This window comes from Vanessa cardui, chromosome 12 (genome assembly GCF_905220365.1).
Source record: "Vanessa cardui chromosome 12, ilVanCard2.1, whole genome shotgun sequence".
Lineage (NCBI taxonomy): Eukaryota > Metazoa > Arthropoda > Insecta > Lepidoptera > Nymphalidae > Vanessa > Vanessa cardui.
Window position 1 is genome coordinate 7,765,070 of NC_061134.1, and position 19,477 is coordinate 7,784,546.

Consider the following 19,477-nt stretch of genomic DNA (forward strand, 5'->3'; position numbering starts at 1 on the left):
CGAAAATGCGGCTTGAATACGTCATGCGGCATAAACTACAAGGTACCACCCTTCAATGAGCTGTAATCGACCTCAGTAAAATAACTTTGCAAAAGAGCTATTCGTATGCTATGTCGTACATCATATGACATCACATCATATACACAAAATTTAATGAAAGACAGAAAGAAATTCTGCCCCAAATCGCACCCTAACTGTAAGCCGTTTAGGAGTTCCGTCAATACATAGTATAAAACAAAGTCGCTATCTCTGTCCCTATATCTTTAAAACTACGCAACGGATTTTGATGCGTTTTTTTTAATAGATAGTGTAATTCAAGGGGAAGGTTTGTGTATATAATAAATGAACAATATAGTAAAGAAACACTGACAATTTTAGAAGTTTGCAATGTGATGTCGTAAATAAACAAATTCTTTAGTACATTTAGTATCAGTATTGCACCCGTGAGAAGTCGGGGCGGGTCGCTAGTTGATTATAATATTCGATTATGACAATTACATGAACATAACCACGTTCCGGAAGGTGATTCAAATATCCAAGTAACCCATAAATAAAAGATTCGACCGAGTATTGCTAACGTGCTCCTCAGAATTGTTCCGTTCCCTCCCGTTCCCTTAATTTGTCATAGATCCTGTGCTCAGAACCTTACCAAACTTTCACCAAACTACCCTTAAAGTATATCCTTTATAATAAAAAAAGAATTATCAAAATTGGTTAACGTGATTTTCAGTTATTCACCTATTTGTCGCGCATATACATAATGCAAATTTAAGACTTATGTCGTTTTCACATGGACACCATCATCGGAAAAAAAAATAAAAAAAATGGGACCCCACGGGAAGCACTACCTTTCAAACAAAAAAAAAATTATCAAAATCGGTCCACCCAGTGAAAAGTTATGAGGTAACAAACATAAAAAAAAAAAAAAAAAAAATACAGACGAATTGATAACCTCCTCCTTTTGGAAGTCGGTTGAAAAAGCTAATAATGTTTTCATACCCGTATATTTTGTCTCTTTTTATTATTAGTTAGAATTAATACGATACGGTATTATATATAATAGATTATTTTATCACTAGTACTAAAAACGTTGGTGAACAACTAAATCATTTGAGGATATCTTTCAAATTCATTTACGACTTTAATTTTACACATACTAATAATTTAAGCGTACATAATACCTATGTCTATGCGTGAAATACTACTCACTGATTAATCACAAAATATCACGACTATAACACCGAAACGAATTTTACGATACACCACCTATATAGGGGTTGAACAGTGACCCCGAGAAGCCCTCCTAGGTGTTGGAGGCCCGCATAGGCTGACCGTCAGGGCGTCACGGTAGCATGCGTAAGCGATCCCGTGGCGCCCGCCGAAAGATGGAGAGGATACCGCTCATTTTTTAATGGGTAAACCCGGTGGACCTGGGTGCACTCGGCGTCCAGGAAACCGAGGAATCCCACTCACCCCCCCCCCCATTATCCATCACGTGGGGGCAGCGGGTTAAGCGTTTTTAAAAGGGGTTGAACAGTGATTGAAAGTTTGTATTTATAAATTTTTCGCAGGTAAAGCCGCAGGTTCATCAAGTCTTATGTAAGGGTTTAAGATATAATAATGATCGAGCTGAGCAGATTGAACAGATAATAGCTGTGGACTATTAACATTGGATTCGTACCACAGGATTTATTACACGGACGCTGCAGTATAGACAGGATACAATAGCAAACGCGGACATAATTTATGCCATTGTTATAAAATGAGAATATCTGAAAATTCAAGCCGTCCCTGTGGAGTATTCGAAGCATTAAAGCGGTACATTTTAATCATAATTATCGATACATATATTTTTGACATTTACGAAGATCATAATATGGTTTTATAAATTAAGTTTGAATAAAAAGCAATAATCTTACTGGACAAATGTAGAAGACAATTGTCCATCTCTGACAGAGATTTGGAGCATATTTCACAATCCTGTTGAAAAGTTGCTTGGTAAATTCACATGATACTTCTTAATAACTAACAATCTACTACTTTTATTAATTATCAATGTTAGTTGTTTTGAAACAATTCAATTTATATAAAGTATAATTTAAGATTGATAAAAAAAAAAATCATCATTACCTATTTGTGAGGTATTTAAATTAGTTTATCATTTATTGACGCCGTAATAATAAAATTACCAGCGAATTACGGTAGATTCGCGCACACAATTTTCATTTTACTTAAATCCGTAACTAACATAAAACAACCAAGCTAGCCTGAGTTCAGGTATATATCTGGATACCTATACCAATTTGTCTCAATATCAAATTTAATTACGTTCCGTTCTTATTGTAATGACGTAAAACACATATACAGACAAAACTATATTTGCATTTCAGTATATATATAACTATATACAAAAATAAACATATTTTAAGCTTCAATTATTACCTTAAATTATTGTTTCATGTAATAACTTTTTAATAATCAACAATCACAATAAAATACAATTACAAATCTATTTTACCATGTTAGTAAGACGATTCAGTCACTGTGAAATACACATATCATGATGCATTTAATAATTTTAAATATTAGAAAATAAAAGATATAACATTTTCGAACATCAAACTAATTTTTTTTAAACATAAATGTAAGGGAATATTTATTGTGTACTCACTATTGTACTTCACAGTGATTCTACAGTTAAACAATTCAAATGATGACAAAACATCATCAATGATCCATTTAGTCTTCGTTTTACATCTTCATATGATTATAACTTTTCAAATATATTTTCCAATATATAATCATAAACATTCAAATTTTGACGTAGGAATATATTTATACATACAATTTTGACTGATTACAAATTATAACTGGAGTGTTTTAATAAAGCTGTTAGAGAAACTCATTTGTTAATCACGGCGCACCTGCAGATGAAGTTGATATTCGGATTAATTGCTTGTTACCATCCCGGCTTAGTGGTGAGTTATGACCCACATCAAGCGAACGAGGGGTTAAAACGAGTACCTACATTTAACGTTGGCCAAATAAGAATGTTATTATTTAAAGCATAGTATAAAAATAATGTTTCCTTAGGACTCTGTGCGTACTTAATTTGATTGTGACGATATTTTTGTGACTTGTTCTGTGTACGTTTGTCTATGTGTGCGTTTACACAACTACATAAATATATACAATATATATAGTAAACGCAAACATTGATATACATAAACACAAGCGTATAGCGAAAGTATAGCGACGATCGAAGTTATATATTTTTTTCAACCTCTTATTTAAATGTCGAAAGTGCGCGATAAATAACCTCGTTACACGTCGATTTTTTCGCATCAGAAAGGTTTTATATGAAAATGTTAGGCCCAAATATGACCTTGGGATATTAAATTTGTTTAAATTTGTATTTAAGAAATAAAACTTCTGAAGTGGGAATTGAGTATATAATTTGAAGAATGTGTTACGCTTAGGTAAATTCATAAGGAAAGTAAAGAAAAAATGACATTGAGAGAAAGATTTTACTTAGGAGGACTCTAAAAATATTTTGATCATTGTTTTTCATAGGTATGCGTTGAATTCGATGAAAAGTAGGTAGATATCTACTTATCTTCTTGCGGGGTAACTTAGTATATCGTATAAGTATACCTACATATTAATAAGTAACAAAAGTAAGTTGATTATTAATTTTCAGACGAATGCAATTATTGTTTTTACCTTTTAATGCATATTCATTTGTTTTGAAATCGTGTATTATTTGAAGTCAGTTTTTTTTTAATAAAATTTTTGTTTATTCCAGTGTGACACCTATACCTCAGTTCGCTTTGTGTTAACTAAGCTTGTGACACAGCTAAGTTAATTAATAATTTACGCGTGTACGGCAGCAACAAACATCGAATAGCTAATATAATACATAATTTACCCTAATATAAAATAATGAAGCGAGTTAACTGTACGCATTTACCAATATTGCCCGGCCACACGCTACGACTTACTTGCCTAGTTACATTTGCGCAGTTAATTTGAAAAGTAAAGAGTAGCTTATATAGGGGAATAGACTTGTAAAATTTCCCACAGAGTTGAAGGGAAAAATCAATGGACTTATATTGGTGATTTCTATCTCTAACAGTCGCTAGTCAGACTGTCCAATGAGCTAACTCATGGTAAGTGGTACCAACCATATACATTGATGCTCCTAGAAATATCAATCATTACCTATATCGCCAAAGTAACATTTACCTAGGAAACTCATACTAAGTTGTACCAACTATGGGAACCTAACTCATATCCCTTGTGCCTTTGCACTTGCTAAGTACACCCTTTAAATGGGAACAATTTGATATAAAAAATTAACAGGCTAGGCAACTTATTTGAAATTTTCTTTAGGGTTATTTTGTTTTTGCTCTATCAATTTATCTGCAAATATGTGCTAATTAACTTTCTTTAAAACGTATCACATATATTATTAGAGCTTGTGTTCGAACTTAAAAGGATACCTTTTTACTATTTTATTGACAACTTTCAAAACAAATTCACACTGACAGTTATTCTCAACGTACACGTATTTTTAAACATTCATATTTGATATGAAAAGTATTTGATAATTTCAGCCCATACCAAAATTTCCATTAGCGTGCCTTGGATGATAAAATGTTTATTTATAATGTTTGTGAATGCTATTGTATCGCATAAATCTTGAAATGGAATAATTATATCAACTCCAAACCAATTACATCCGACTCGCATAGTATAATTAACAACTAATTAGAGTTCCGTTTCATTGAGTATTTCAGCCTTTTATAGTAAACATTACATATAAATCACAATATCACATTGACTCATACAAAAAAAGAGTTTTGTATTCATTTAAGTTTAGAAATGACATATAAATTGAAAGCTAATTTGAAACTTACGCCCTATAAGTATCCTCGAATATAATAAAAACGCAAGCAGGATGAAAGATACTTACAATAATGATCGGCATGTCATTGATCTTTGACTTTTCGTAGCGATAATGTGACAATATATACCTCAATTCATTTGCCTCAACAAAACGATATATTTTTTACCCATAACGAGTTGTTTTATTCTCTTTATTATAACGCGTTTTCTTTTCATGTAATTTAAAATAATATAAATACAGAGTTCACTACCAATACCAAAATAAATAGCAAATATAAATATTTGATATAACGGAGTAAGCATGTCCGAGCCCGTTTTCAAAAAACATAACGTCAGCATAGCTGACGTCACGAGTGTCAGGGATTCGATCTTTAACCATCTTCGGTGGTATGAAATAAAACTCAGGAAATAATCCTCTCTGATTTATTCCAATATGAGACGGTCCGATCGCTCCGACGGCTCGACCAAGTCTGTCGATACCGGCGGGCGCTTGATCTTTTATAACAAAAATAGGTGGGTAGACTTATTTACACAACATAACAGCTGTTTACAAACATTAAAATATTTCAGACTAATTTAACATCTCACAATTCACTACAAATTATTAATTTAACAATGAAACAGTTTTAAATTATTAAAATAATCATTTCTGGACACGCGTTTTTCTTAAATTCGTGGTTTCGCGCCGACAGATATTAATAATAAATAAAATAGGTATCATCAAACGGTTCTGTTTAATTAATAAAATAGACATTCTCGTTACGACGAAAGCAGACTAGGATTATGACGTTGCAAAATATGTTGACGTTGCATAATCTCCTTCATACATGGTGCTATGATATACTATCAACAAATAACACTCGCATAAAATTTAAAATTTAATTCTTGTTCCATTCTTTATTTGAATTTTTAAAACGAGATATTTATTTTTCTTTCATATGACAAAGGTCGTATTGATTAAGAATATACGTCAACGTGCATATTATTTAAATTTAAGTAAAAACTTTTTGTATAGTAAACCTTAAAAATGAAAGCATGTACAGCATCTAATGCGAATGTAATACCTCTATACGGTAAGAGACTAAGATTTCAAGTGTAGGAATTTATGCAAATGAATTTTGCGCTACTTGATGTAATGCATCACGTTGCCGCCACACAAAGGCTTCGCACATAGCGAATGAAATTATTGTCTTTGTGATGAAAACACGTTGCGGGAATACTGATGATATTTTAATTATGATCATATTTTATTATTTTAAGTTTACGCTGTTAAATTATTTTATACAATCAATTAGATGCAATTCTGTATTAAATTATTACATTTACCGGTAAGATGGGGTAGTTAGCTAGTTGGGTACAATCCATCCACCATTTATTTTACTACCAAACAGTAGATGTACTTTCAACTTTGTTAAATTTAAGTCGAGATAGGTTAGATAACGTAGTTTACGTATTAACAGTGTTTAACATTTCTTACATTAATGCTATGTTTGTCCCTTTAGATGGTCTATGCCGTTCTTTATCTGATAGAAATAAAATATTTTCGTATTTTGACATTTCTTGAAATTATAGCACAAAAGTATTACTATTGGTTTTTGAAATGACTGAAGCACTATAATATTGTATATTATAGTATAGCTAAAGGATATAATGTTGGGAAGATTAATGGTTAATGTTGGAAAACCAATTTACTAATATGTGAGCTACTAAAAACTAGTCAAAAAATAATATATCGATTTGTTCAATTTCCGAAAAACATAATCCTCTACTCTCAAGTAGAACATGATTTACCTCAGTGAGCGGTTTTTTTGTTATTATTTAAACTAACGGTGATTCATTTATTGAATAAAAAAAATGTAAAATTCTTATCGAGAAAGAACATATAGAATAGGGATTATTTGAGACTTACCTGACAACACTTTAATAATACTTTAGAAAATAATAATGTAATTCAATTTAAATTCAATAAAGCATTGTGATCCCACCGTTAGGTCAAGTTGTTTGTAGACATACACGTCCTTTTATTTCACGGAACCTTTGATATCTACATACGTCATTAAAATCTCCGTTGTGCCATCAAACAAAATACTCGACTATAGAGGGTTTCACAGTTTATTTCTCAAACGCGGTTGGTGAATGGTGGATTCATACGACACAATCAGGTTTTCTCATAACGTATTCCAATCAGAAATATGCACTCAAAAATTACACACTATTATGGTATTCCGGAGCAGATATGGCCCAGTGGTTAAAACGCGTGCATCTTAACCGATGATTGCGTGTTCAAAACCAGGCAAGCACCGCTGATTCATGTGCTTAATTTGTCTTTATACTTCATCTCGTGCTCAGCTGTGAAGGAAAACATCGTGAGGAAACCTGCATGTGACAAATTTCATAGAAATTCTGCCACATGTGTATTCCACCAACTAGCATGAAAAATAAAAATGGAACAGTATGGTGGAATATGTTCCAAACCATCTCCTTAAAGGGAGAGGAGGCCTTTAGCCCAGCAGCTTTGTTGTTGTTATATGGTATTCCTTGTTTGACTTTGGTTAAGATTTACGTATTCTTATCACTGGGCCATCTTAGTTTACGATACTATTATAATATAAACCAGTTCCCATTCAATTTTACAATTCATTATTGCGTGTCGCTCGATCAATAAAAACGACAACACAAAACAAATTTATATTTTATACTTGATAAATAATATTTCTTACACTGAAAAGTCGTCACAAAGCCGAAGTATAGAATCGATACTGGCATTTCTGTTGTAAAACTTGGTACAATTTGTAAGCGCCTACGAAGCAAATAAAGACCTATGGAATACAATTGTGGTATTAATATTATATAAAGCTATGTTACGTAATCATAAAAACATTATAATGAACGCAATTCTTAACAAATTTCGTATTTTTTGACGTTTCTAGAACATTCTAAATATATAATTGGAAACAATCAATGTCATCTGTTATTTAGATGCCAAACAACATTACTTCAGATAAAATTTTTAATTGAGTCACACTGTTGAGTTACACTGGCACAAGTATTATGTGTGGTAGCAAATTGACGGTGTATTTATTGGCTAATACTAACGTTTTACAAATGTATATGTAACCAATTCCAGTAAAATTAAAGATTAAATTGTCAACTATGAATCAATAAGTAATGAGTAACAACGCATCAACTTGATTAGTGCGTTGAATGAATGAGGAGGATAAGAATAATTGCGTATTCAACATATTTTTTAGAGTCCTCCTAAGTAAAATGAAATGAAAAATATTAGACTACTTAAAAGTCGATTTACGATTATATAACGTAGTTATAGTCATTGTTATATTTGGAGCCGGTGTCAATGATGTCAATGTCAGTTATGAGGTAACAAACATAAAAAAAAATACAGACGAATTGATAACCTCCTCCTTTTTGAAGTCGGTTGACAAGGAAGATATCGATTTTCCTGTTCGCATCCGAAGAACATAATTGGAAATTCGAATTTTAATTTGACTAAAATGACGACCTATCTGTTTTCCTCGTTGAAAAAAATTTAGGAATGTAACTTATAATTATTGACTAGAATTGGTATTTGATATTTTTTTTAAATAAAAAATTGATTTTAAACATAATTTAGTTAATTTAAACTTACTATGAGCATGCCTAGGAATGTGATCTGGCTTAAAATTGTTTAAGACCGTAAATTTTAATGTATGTTCTGATTGTTTTCTGTTTACATACCTATGAATAAAATAATATGAAAACTAAAAAAGATCCAATATTATATGTATAATCTACCTACTAATAAATGAGACGATTCTTTGTAATGCCGCACCTCGCCACACTAATATACATAAAACTTATATCAGAAGATGCGCGTTTCGGAGAAGCCTTTAGTAAATAATATTATTATGAGAAGAAGCTGCGCTTCAAAATTTCACGCGCTTTAAGTTGAGACTATTGACGTGAAGAGCTTGAATATAATATTCTTGTATTATGATATTATATTGTAAACTCTGTTTACTCATTCATGTTAATAAAATTCAATAAAAAAAAGTAACAAATCAAGTTAAATTAATAAATGTTTTTTTTGCATCAAAAGTTAACTTATTGTAGATCACGTAATTGAATCTGACGACAAAATATACACATTGGAACAGCCTGGTGGAATATGTTCCAAAACTTCTCCTCAAAGTGATAGGAGTCCTTAGCCCAAAAGTGAGAAATTTACAGGCTTGTTTTGTTGACAAAATATAGACTAACAAAACTATTATAGGTAAAAGAACTTTTCTAAAAATACATACTTAATTATAATCAAAAAAAAAAAATATATATATTTTTTTTTTAAAGAGGAAATTGTAGTAATACACTTTTGTCGTGGACTCTTTAGGTACTAACAAGACTAGCTATTAGCAGATATATTTTCTAAGAGATTAGCATGAAACATTCTACTTGTAATTAGTTGTGACTAATATCCTCAATCTTATCATTATCAGAGACTTAAGTTTCATTGATTTCTCTGTACACAAAAAACTGAATAGCTGTCTTTATTTGACTTGGTGAGCTACAGAAAATGACACTTTAAACATGCTTTAACTGGTTGATTAGGCCAAGTTGGCTGAAGTTAAGAGATGCAAAGTCAAACGACACTTTTTAATTGCACACCTCGAACACAAAACGCCGTAGTGCTGTTCCATTATCGTCAGAAAATGAAAATCGCAATCGACTAAGCGTTTTATGAAAATCGTAATTTTTTCGTACTTATTAACAACTGGTAATTCGATTTAAGTTGATACTAAATTGTTATTGTTATCAAATTCACTACTCCTAACGTACGATGTTAAAGCGAATGTACTTTTATATATTTTGGAATTAAAGAATTCTCAATATTTTTTTTGGTAATGTTATTTAATTATAAATACGTACTTAGAACGAACATAGACTTATAACTCCAATTATCCGATTACAGAGATAGTAGTTCTTTCGTGGGTCAATATGAATCTTTGTACAATAGGGTCCAAAAACTTTTAAAAATATTCAATTGTAAAATTTTAAACAATCGTTCAAGCGTTTGTGTGCTAAATAATATTACAAAACTAATGATTACTTAGTTGATTGCACGCCTTGGGAATGAGATGATCGCCTCCAGGCTGTTTCAAATAACTAGACTATGTTATTTGTTTTGTTGTTATTGTTTTAAAAATTTATGTATATAAAATATTTATAATTTTAATATTTTATATACATACCTCTCAAATCTGAGATCTTAGATTCAAATAAAAATAAGTTTTTTGCCGTTGCAAACGTCTGTTAAAAAAGCAATTATTTGAAATCATCTGAACGTTAAAAATCAACAAAAACAAATCTATGCAATGAAATGATTTTTATCATCATTCATCCAACAACAACAGCCTGTAAATTTCCCACTGCTGGGTTAAAGGCCTCCTCTCCCTTTGTGGAGAAGGTTGCAAACATATTCCACCACGCTGTTCCAATGCGGGTGGGACACATGCAGGTTTCCTCGCGACGTTTTCCTTTACCGCCGAGCACGAGATGAATTTTAAACACAAATGAAGCACATGAATATTCAGTGGTGCTTGCCTAAGTTTGAACCCGCAATCATCGGTTAAGATGCACGCGTTCTAACTACTGGTCCATCACGGCTCATCATTCATCCGACTTACATAAAATTCCGTACTTACCATTGTTGATGAAACGTAGGTAGATATTTCTGATATGATAAAATCAACGTATGTGTATCAAAACTCGATTTGTATTGCGATTCATGACGGGCATTTTTTTGGTAAAATTACGAATCTAAATTCTTTGGATTTGTTTCAACTCCTTGTTCCAATCTCGAGGCAATAACAAAATGGAAAACGGCTATTTGTAATTCCCAATCGTACGTGAATTGATTTACAATGGAGGCAGTAACGTTGTGGATTTCACGTCCATCTCGATTCTGACAGCCTCCATCGGTATTTTCAAAAAAAACTTTGTAAAGTATTACTCGTTACTACTTGTAGCTTTAAATGTTTCTATAGGAGTAATTTTTTCGTGTATGTAATTTTTATCATAATAGATGATATGGATATAAATTTGCTCGGAGACTATAGTTTTATATATTTTACTTATATGTGTATATTATGTGCAATCTTGCCCTTAAAAAATATATCAAGTGATTTCATTTCATTTTGTATTCAACTCGCATATAAAAAAAATTAGTAAAGCTTCTGTTCAAAAATGCCCCCAAAGAGCAAAGCTTACTTTCTTAAGGTTAAATCTTATTACGAAACCGTCTCGTAGTTCAATAAGATTTTGTTTTTGGTCTAGTCGTAACGTCACATTCGCGTAGTTATCTAATCCAATTAGCTGTCAAGTCCGGTGGCTATCAAATGTTATGTTTCGGTCTTCCAAATCGTCGTCGTCAGTGCGTATATCCGGGCCCGTAGTCGACGACAGCAGAAGCTCGCGGTCTGGCTCTGGTTGAGGATGCTCATCAGATGTCTTGAGCTCTCGAGGTTGAAGACCCATCGGGTGCCTGGTGTAAAGTGGGAGAATACTGTGAAGGTGGTCGTACATGGATATCTAAACACGATAGTTAATAGATTCACTAAAATTGATAAGCGGGTGTGTAATCAAGTTATTAACACATCTATTTTTACGGACCAAATATACTCATATTTACTTTGGTTAAGTGCCAATAAAGAAAATCGCAAAATCTGGACTCGATTGGATATGAGTGTGGTCGAGTTATAAATAAATTTATTACTTTTACTTATTATGTACTAGTATTCTCCCAAGGCTTTACTCGCGTTTTAAAGTGTTGATTGTCATGTGCCAAGCAAAAAAGTAGGCTATGTCCATTCTTGGAATTCAAGTTTTCTTCATACCAACTTTCATCAAATTCGGTTCAGCGGTTTGGACGTGACAGAGTGACAGACAGACAGCGGACAGAGTTACTTTCACATTTATAATATTAATAAAGATAACATTATTTTTTTTAGAAATAATATTTTTTTAGTATGGGTAGTACAAATTTCATCAAATTCGGTTCATCGGTTTGGTCGTGAAAGAGTGACAGACAGACAGCAGACAGAGTTTCTTTTACATTTATAATATTAATATATCTATATAACATTTTTTTTAGATTTTTTTTGTTTTATTATGGGTACTAGTACCGGGGTATCTTCTTTTGTTAAAAAATAATTTGAGTACTTTAGGACCGCCTTGGCTAACTATGAGTTCACTTCAATAATTTCATACGACACATGAGAGTTTCCTCATTATATTTTCTTCCACAACTGAACACGTGGCATATTGTAGTAAACTTAGTTATAACATCTACCACGTGCATACTTTTTGTAAATAACTAATATTATGTACTATTATGTAGACGTTTCTTCAAGCACTAATATTATTAAGCAGTTCAAAACCAAAGTATGTAATCGGGTAGAGAATTATTTATATCGCAAAATAAAAGCACGCTGGCTTTGGAGTCTTTATTATGAAATATCTCGCGGCAGCGTCTAGTCAGCATCCGATGCTACGCAAACAAACGGAAACGCCTAGTTTTTGCGTACTTCGGAAAGTATCAGCAAACATGAAGTAAACTTGTAAATCGATGGCCGAATTGGCGTTCGTCCAGACCTCGCTTACCAATACAGAACATTACAAAAATCTGTTGTAGCACCATTTGGCAATCCCCTCGTTGCAGGGGATCACGTAGCAGCTTTATTTAAAAGATTTTGTATAAACGCCGCTGGAGCGATGTGACTATTAATTTAACGGCAGAAACGCTTAGTAGCCACTTTGAATATCAGACGTGGAAGAATGGAAAAAAGAATTTTCTCCTGCGCAGAGCTACGGATAGTGCTTTTATATTTGAATCAAAAAACGTTTTACCAATGTTGTTCAACATGCTAAAAATATTTTTGTATTATATTTGACAAACATTTCAATGTAGATGCTATGCAAACGTTGTACATAGTATGATAAGATGGTCCGACACCTGCAATTAACAAATGACAGATCTTAGATAAGGTTATTGGGGAGTTCTGTGGTGGTTGGTGTATATCGTACACTTTTGTGATCCTAAAAATATTGAACTTCATTTAGAGTTGATTTTAATAATTATAAATTAGTCATCTAAATTATTTTTAGCATACTATAGCACTAGCCAAACAAGTAGCTTCGTCCACAGTTAGTGAAACAAATGTATTAAATTCTCTTGACCGCTCTTGATAGCTCCTGCTACTGGGCTTAGGCTTATTTTACCACGCTGCTCCGACGTAGATTGGTGGAATTCCATATAGCAAATTTTCAACAGAGAGACACAAATTAAAACTTCAAGTGTCATTGCACGATATACAAAACAATAAAAAAAAATGTTTGTGTTCCAAATTTAAACTGGTAATATTCAGTTAAGAATCATTACTTCTGAAGTTCTACCCGCTGGATCACCTTAGCCAAATATCATACCCATATGCCTATTTAATGATCAATATTTACCCTTCCTTGAGCCACTAACCTTGGTAATAAAGATGTTATGTCCCTTACACCTGTTGTAACAATGTCTTACTTACCCTTTAAAGCAAAACATAACCATACTAAGTATTACTCTTTGGCCAAGTATATGAAAGCCGTACCACCTGGTAATATGTAAAACACTTTGATTTTTTTTTTTACAAAGTATAACGGTATTCCTTAAACTGGCCCATAATATGACATTGACTTAACGGAACTAGACTGGCTAAGACAAGATAGAGAAAGGAAAAAGTCTTTTCAAATATCGAACAAAAATCAAGAACAGACTTAAAACCTGAAGATAATCTTTATCGATCAACCATTAAAGTTGATCTCTATATAAGTATTGCTATGAAGTGGAAAATCAATTACAGGTGTAAACAATATACCGTACTAATATTTTTTACATAAAAATATATGATAAAATTACTGAGACGTGCAGAAATATGATCACATTTTTGGTTGATATTCGAATTTCAAATAGATTGTTTTCGATTTCATTTAGTTACGTGTAAAAATGAACCATAATTTTTAATATTCACGTGTTGGTAATGTATATAGTGATAATTAAGAAAAAGTAATAAATAACATTTAAATTATGATATACTTACAGCCGTTTTTAAAGCAATATTTCATAATTAACATTCAGTACTAAGTCTTCTAAGGCTCATAGACGCATTTTTCATTAAAGGCTAATGAAATCTCGCAAGATACTATACTATATATACAGTTGTTTGTATAAAGTACCTAACCGAAAAAAAATTCATTAGCAGCAACTCTCGACCGTGAAATTTGATCACAAAACAAAATTACCTTTAACCTATTTATATACACAACGAAATAATATAAGGTTTCATATTAACATAAATTTATTTTGTATTTAAATATACTATGTGTAATGAAACCTATCATTATTTCAATTCATTTTGACCTTCTCATATTAATGAACATTTATTCACATGATTACAAATTTAATTTAATAGAAATATTCGAAAATGTTATTATATTTCTTAGCTATTATTATTGTTTGCCTGCGTTTGTTCTTTAAATATGCTTTTAATTTAAATTAATCTATCAAAGGCAAAATACTGCAATAATATAGTATACTTGCTGTGCCCGCGACTTTGTACGCGTTTGAATTGAACAAAAATTGTTTATTATGGGCTAAGCTAATCCTTCTTATATTAGTTATCTGCCAGTGAAAGTCCCGTCAAAATCGGTCCATCCGTTCCAGAGATTAGCCGGAACAGACTGACAGACAAAAATTATAAAAAATGTACATACATATGTATTGACTAAAAAAGGGCTATTCAAACAAACAGACAGTCCAATTTTACTATATGTATAAAAGATGAAAAGTATCACTAACTGATTATCATCCCAAAACTTAAACTATACACACAAATTGAGAGGACAATTTGCGATATACTCGTAAATTGTTCATATATGTTGGTGCGGTTTTTAAATTGAACAATAGAATCTTAATGACATTACAATTTAACTCTATTAACGAAAACCGAAGCGCCTGATATTCGTGGTAAATTTATAAGACCCGTAATAGCCTTGTCAAAGTTTCTGATCACGGATGCAGAAAATCGGATGTGAATTAGCGTGACTGGGGAGAATGCAAATAATGTAATGGTGCGAACTCGCGGCGTGCCGATCGGAATGTGAAGGGAAAACGTAATGTGGAAACGTCTAACATTTATATATAAATATAAACACGACATATTTGTAAATGTATAGATTTAAAAAAGTAGTTGTTCAAAAATAATACTGATTTATGTAAATCGAAATTTTAGGAAATTTTATTAAATATATTTGATGACATGTTTTACATGCATGACGATGGACATCAGGGTCTGATATGAACGCAACTGCTATACAAGATACGGACTATGCAGAATATAATTAAGCACAAATAAACTCTCAATTGTATCCTAAAGACATTAAACATGAATGAATATATATGAATATGAATATTATCTTTATTGAAACAAAGAAATTATTTAAACGGTATATACATTATAATAATATTAAAATGAAATATTATAATTATTTCTCATTTTATCAAATTAGTTTTAATAAAAAAGCTTAGTAATGAAATAAATTCTCCTCGAAATTATTTTCTAATATGGAAATAAACGAAAGTCTAGGTTATTTGAAATCATTGAAACAGTTGAATTTAATTAATTATTCGAAAATCTTTTGTACGACAACAAAGGTTTTTTACTTCAATAGCATAAAAACAAAGTCTCTTTCACTTGACAAGAGATTTACAATTAAAAGTCACCGCAAGGGCGCTAGTCCGTCACTTACGATTTTACGACGTCGTATTACGAGCCAATGTCTTGTCCTATTTTATCGTACCTAGAAGTCATTAAAGCATAACTATTATTTATTTAGTGTATGATTCTTGTAGCTTTGAGCATAAAGTATTCCACGCATTTTTTCAGATCACCTAGTGCGCTCTAGCACACTGAAATATCTACAAAAATACTGACAATACTCACCATCTCTTTGGAGGGTGCCAAGGGATCGCATTCACATGCCTACATGACACCCTGAGACCTTGTATTCTTACGAGGATTCGCAGCTTACTGACAACCACATAGGGACTATGTGGTTGTCAGTAAGCCGCGAATTTGGTTGCAGCGTGTACTGAAAAGTGGAAAAAAGGTGCGCGTAACGCTTTTAAAATCCCCCCTATGCTAAAAAGAGTAACAGCCAGCAAATATCCTATTACTAGGACAACGCTATTTATTTGTAGGTTTTTCATCGATATTTTTACCAGCACCAAATAATTTACGACATATACAATCAAATTTAGTACCTGAATACGTAAATGTTTCTTTTCAGAATTGGAACCAACAACAGACAGTTATGGTTCACAAAATGGTAGCTTACACCTTATCTGTTGGATAGTATATTTACACAAATTTTATATACTTCGCATTTCAATCCATTGAGTAAGCAAATAATTATTATTGTTATAAAAGATATTCGTGGAATCTTAACGACAATTTTGCAATGTTATGAACTTGACTCACATTCTTAGTTGACATTGTTTAAGGAGACTGAGTGAGGATTCCTACGAAACAGAATTCTTAACAATAATAATTATTATTATTATAAATTCCATAGCTTTTTTTCTTAGATACTTATTACCTAAAGTAGAAGTTACTAGTAAAAAATATATTTACTTGAATTAGTTAAACTAAAAGATTCTTGTAGTTCTTAAGTGTCAAATATTGATTAAAAAAGGGTTATTAGGGGTTTCTAATTACTCTTTTTTAGTTTGTTTAAGGTACTAGCTGTAAATTTAAAATTAAAAACGTGATTTTCAGATAACATTTATTTACTACAGATTACTGAGATTCAAAATTTTAATACGAAAATTTAGATTTGTCTCTAACAGTACAAAAGAAAAATTGCTTATCATTAAATAAATATCTATTATATGTATCATGGAATTTGACAATTAATTCCGTTCATATGATTCCGTTTTTAAAATACGTGAACCGTTATTAAAAATTACTTGGTAAAGCAAACTGTACTAAATAAACTAATTTGTTAAGATTTAAGAAATAGTGTTGACCGTAACACAGTTGTAAATTTATTAATAAATTTAATGTTTTGAGCTATAAAAAAAAGAAAAGATGAGAAACGAACGATACAGAAAAACGTCGTGAAAAAGGAGCAATCGTATGTAGAACTGGGGATCTGATTACCTGCTTTGGAGTACCTAGTAGTTTCGCCCAGCTGTGGGATACTTATAGGCCTTTATTTAACAAGTTTTTATCTCAGTAAAAACATTCAGAAGAAAATTACAAACCACTATTGCACAAGGCTGTAAGTAAATGTATTATAAGCGTATGTCACACACTCTATCATCAATAAATGCTAATTTAGCACTTTCGTGGCGCGGCTTTAAGCCAATAGTGTCTATGAATTACGTAAGTTATCGCAATTTTCCTCTATTTTACGCCAAGCAACGCATCATTTGCTTGCTTCGACTTGGCGAGGCCCAGAAAATATTACAACCCAAGTATAATAATTTTTCAAACGGAGTAAATAGTTTGTACCTGAAAATATGTTTCGTTTCTATATAATACTTTGAAATAGTATATTCATTTTGCTTCTATAAAACATTAGGAATATTTCGGGGTATCCTGCAACATCCATCAATCAGTAATGAGTGGATGATATGAAGCGTATGTCTAAAAAACTCAAAAATATTTTTATCTTGTTTCTCGCAAAATACGTCACTATGATCACGTCAATTTGATTCGAATTTCAAACTCATCTATATTAAAAAAATCAAGCTATTTTAAAATATTTATAAATATTAAATGTGTATATGAAGTGAGCTGTGATGGCGTACTGACTAGGAAATGTTAATTTTAGCCGAAAAATTATGAGTTCGAATCTTGAGAAGAATCGATTAATTTTCAAATGCTTAACTTGTGTTGATATAAATATTGTGAAGTAACCGGAATGTGTCATATACAATTCTGGCTTATATGAATACACCAGCGTTGGAAAATATTCTCCAAATTTTCTAAAAATAATTGAGTGCACTTTAATATTATATACAAATATAACCAAATAACTCCTATACATCAACTAAAGTCCCCCTGTTCAATATAGTTTTCACAAACAGCCTGAGTGAGTCCTTAGGAATTGTAATTCATTGCGGTTTCATTTAAATTGTCTGAAATATATTGATCTTTCTTAAACATGTCGAAAAACTATGCTGACCAAAATTATTATATTGTAGATATGAAATAAACGCCTTACGTAGTCTGTTATTCTACGCCTGCGGTAACCAGTAAGTTAATAATACACGTACGTGTATACTATAGTTCCTCCTCTTAGAGCTAGCATTCATTTAACGCAATTCATTACGACTCTCCCTAACCTCCCCTAAAATACTAGTGATCGAACTTATTTAAGGATCTCTAATCAGGGAGAAAATTTCCTTTATAAGAGCAATGTAATTGGGGTTCATAATTGGTTATAGCTTAACGTAAAAATCTATTCAATGAAGTTTATAAAATAATCGAGATATAGGTATCGACTAGAACGCTCATTATTTTATACATCATAATACCACAATACTAGCAATAGCTTTCTTATTTTATTCTCATTTTATTATTAGCTCAGCACGTCCGATAGAAAACTTAACAATTGCAATTTGCTCGTCTTTCTGAAGTCAATTATTAGGTAAATAATAGATTTTTTATAATGTAATGTATGTAAATGTGCCAATGCTTGGAGATGGCCTTATCTCCAAGGATTGCAGGTGGCCAGCACCAATGTAGGTTGAGCTATATATACATAGCAGACTCTTATCCTACTACAATACAAATTAAGGACATGGAAACTCAGAGGAGTTTGGTTTGATTAGGTTAGGAACTCAGAGGAGCTTGGTTAGGCTTGAACTCAGTTATCAGCTAATGTATTCTAACTTCTATTTTTTTTCCCGTTTCCCCCATATGATGTGGGGGTATATGGGGCTCGCTGACGCCGAGGGCGCTAGAATACCCACTAAATAACCAGCGGTACCCACTCTCTTTTCTGGGGACGTCACGGGATCGCCTGCTCGTACTATTGTGCAACGAGTTCAAATCTCTGATCACCATTGAGACAAGTGAAAATTTAGACAATTTGCGAAAATCACGTTTCAGCCTTAATTGAGATAAAACCTAACAAGAAATATCAACTGGGAATATTTGCATACTGAAAATGCGTTTCAAATATAACGTTTATTTTCATACAGGGTATTCAGTGGGTCCGGGTATTATAACCAAAATATTCAATATGTTAATCATTATATTTTATTTTATAACCACAGGAGATTTTAATCGATCAACTATCAATAGAAAGCTATTCCAATCCAGAAAACAAACTTAATCACATCGAACCAATGATATTCTAATAAACAGATATGTTATATCCATACTAAACAACAGAAAAATGTGTGCCGCGCCGGGGACCGTTTATTTTACATTTCGTTACAAGTAAAAAGGATAGCTTGATAAAAACA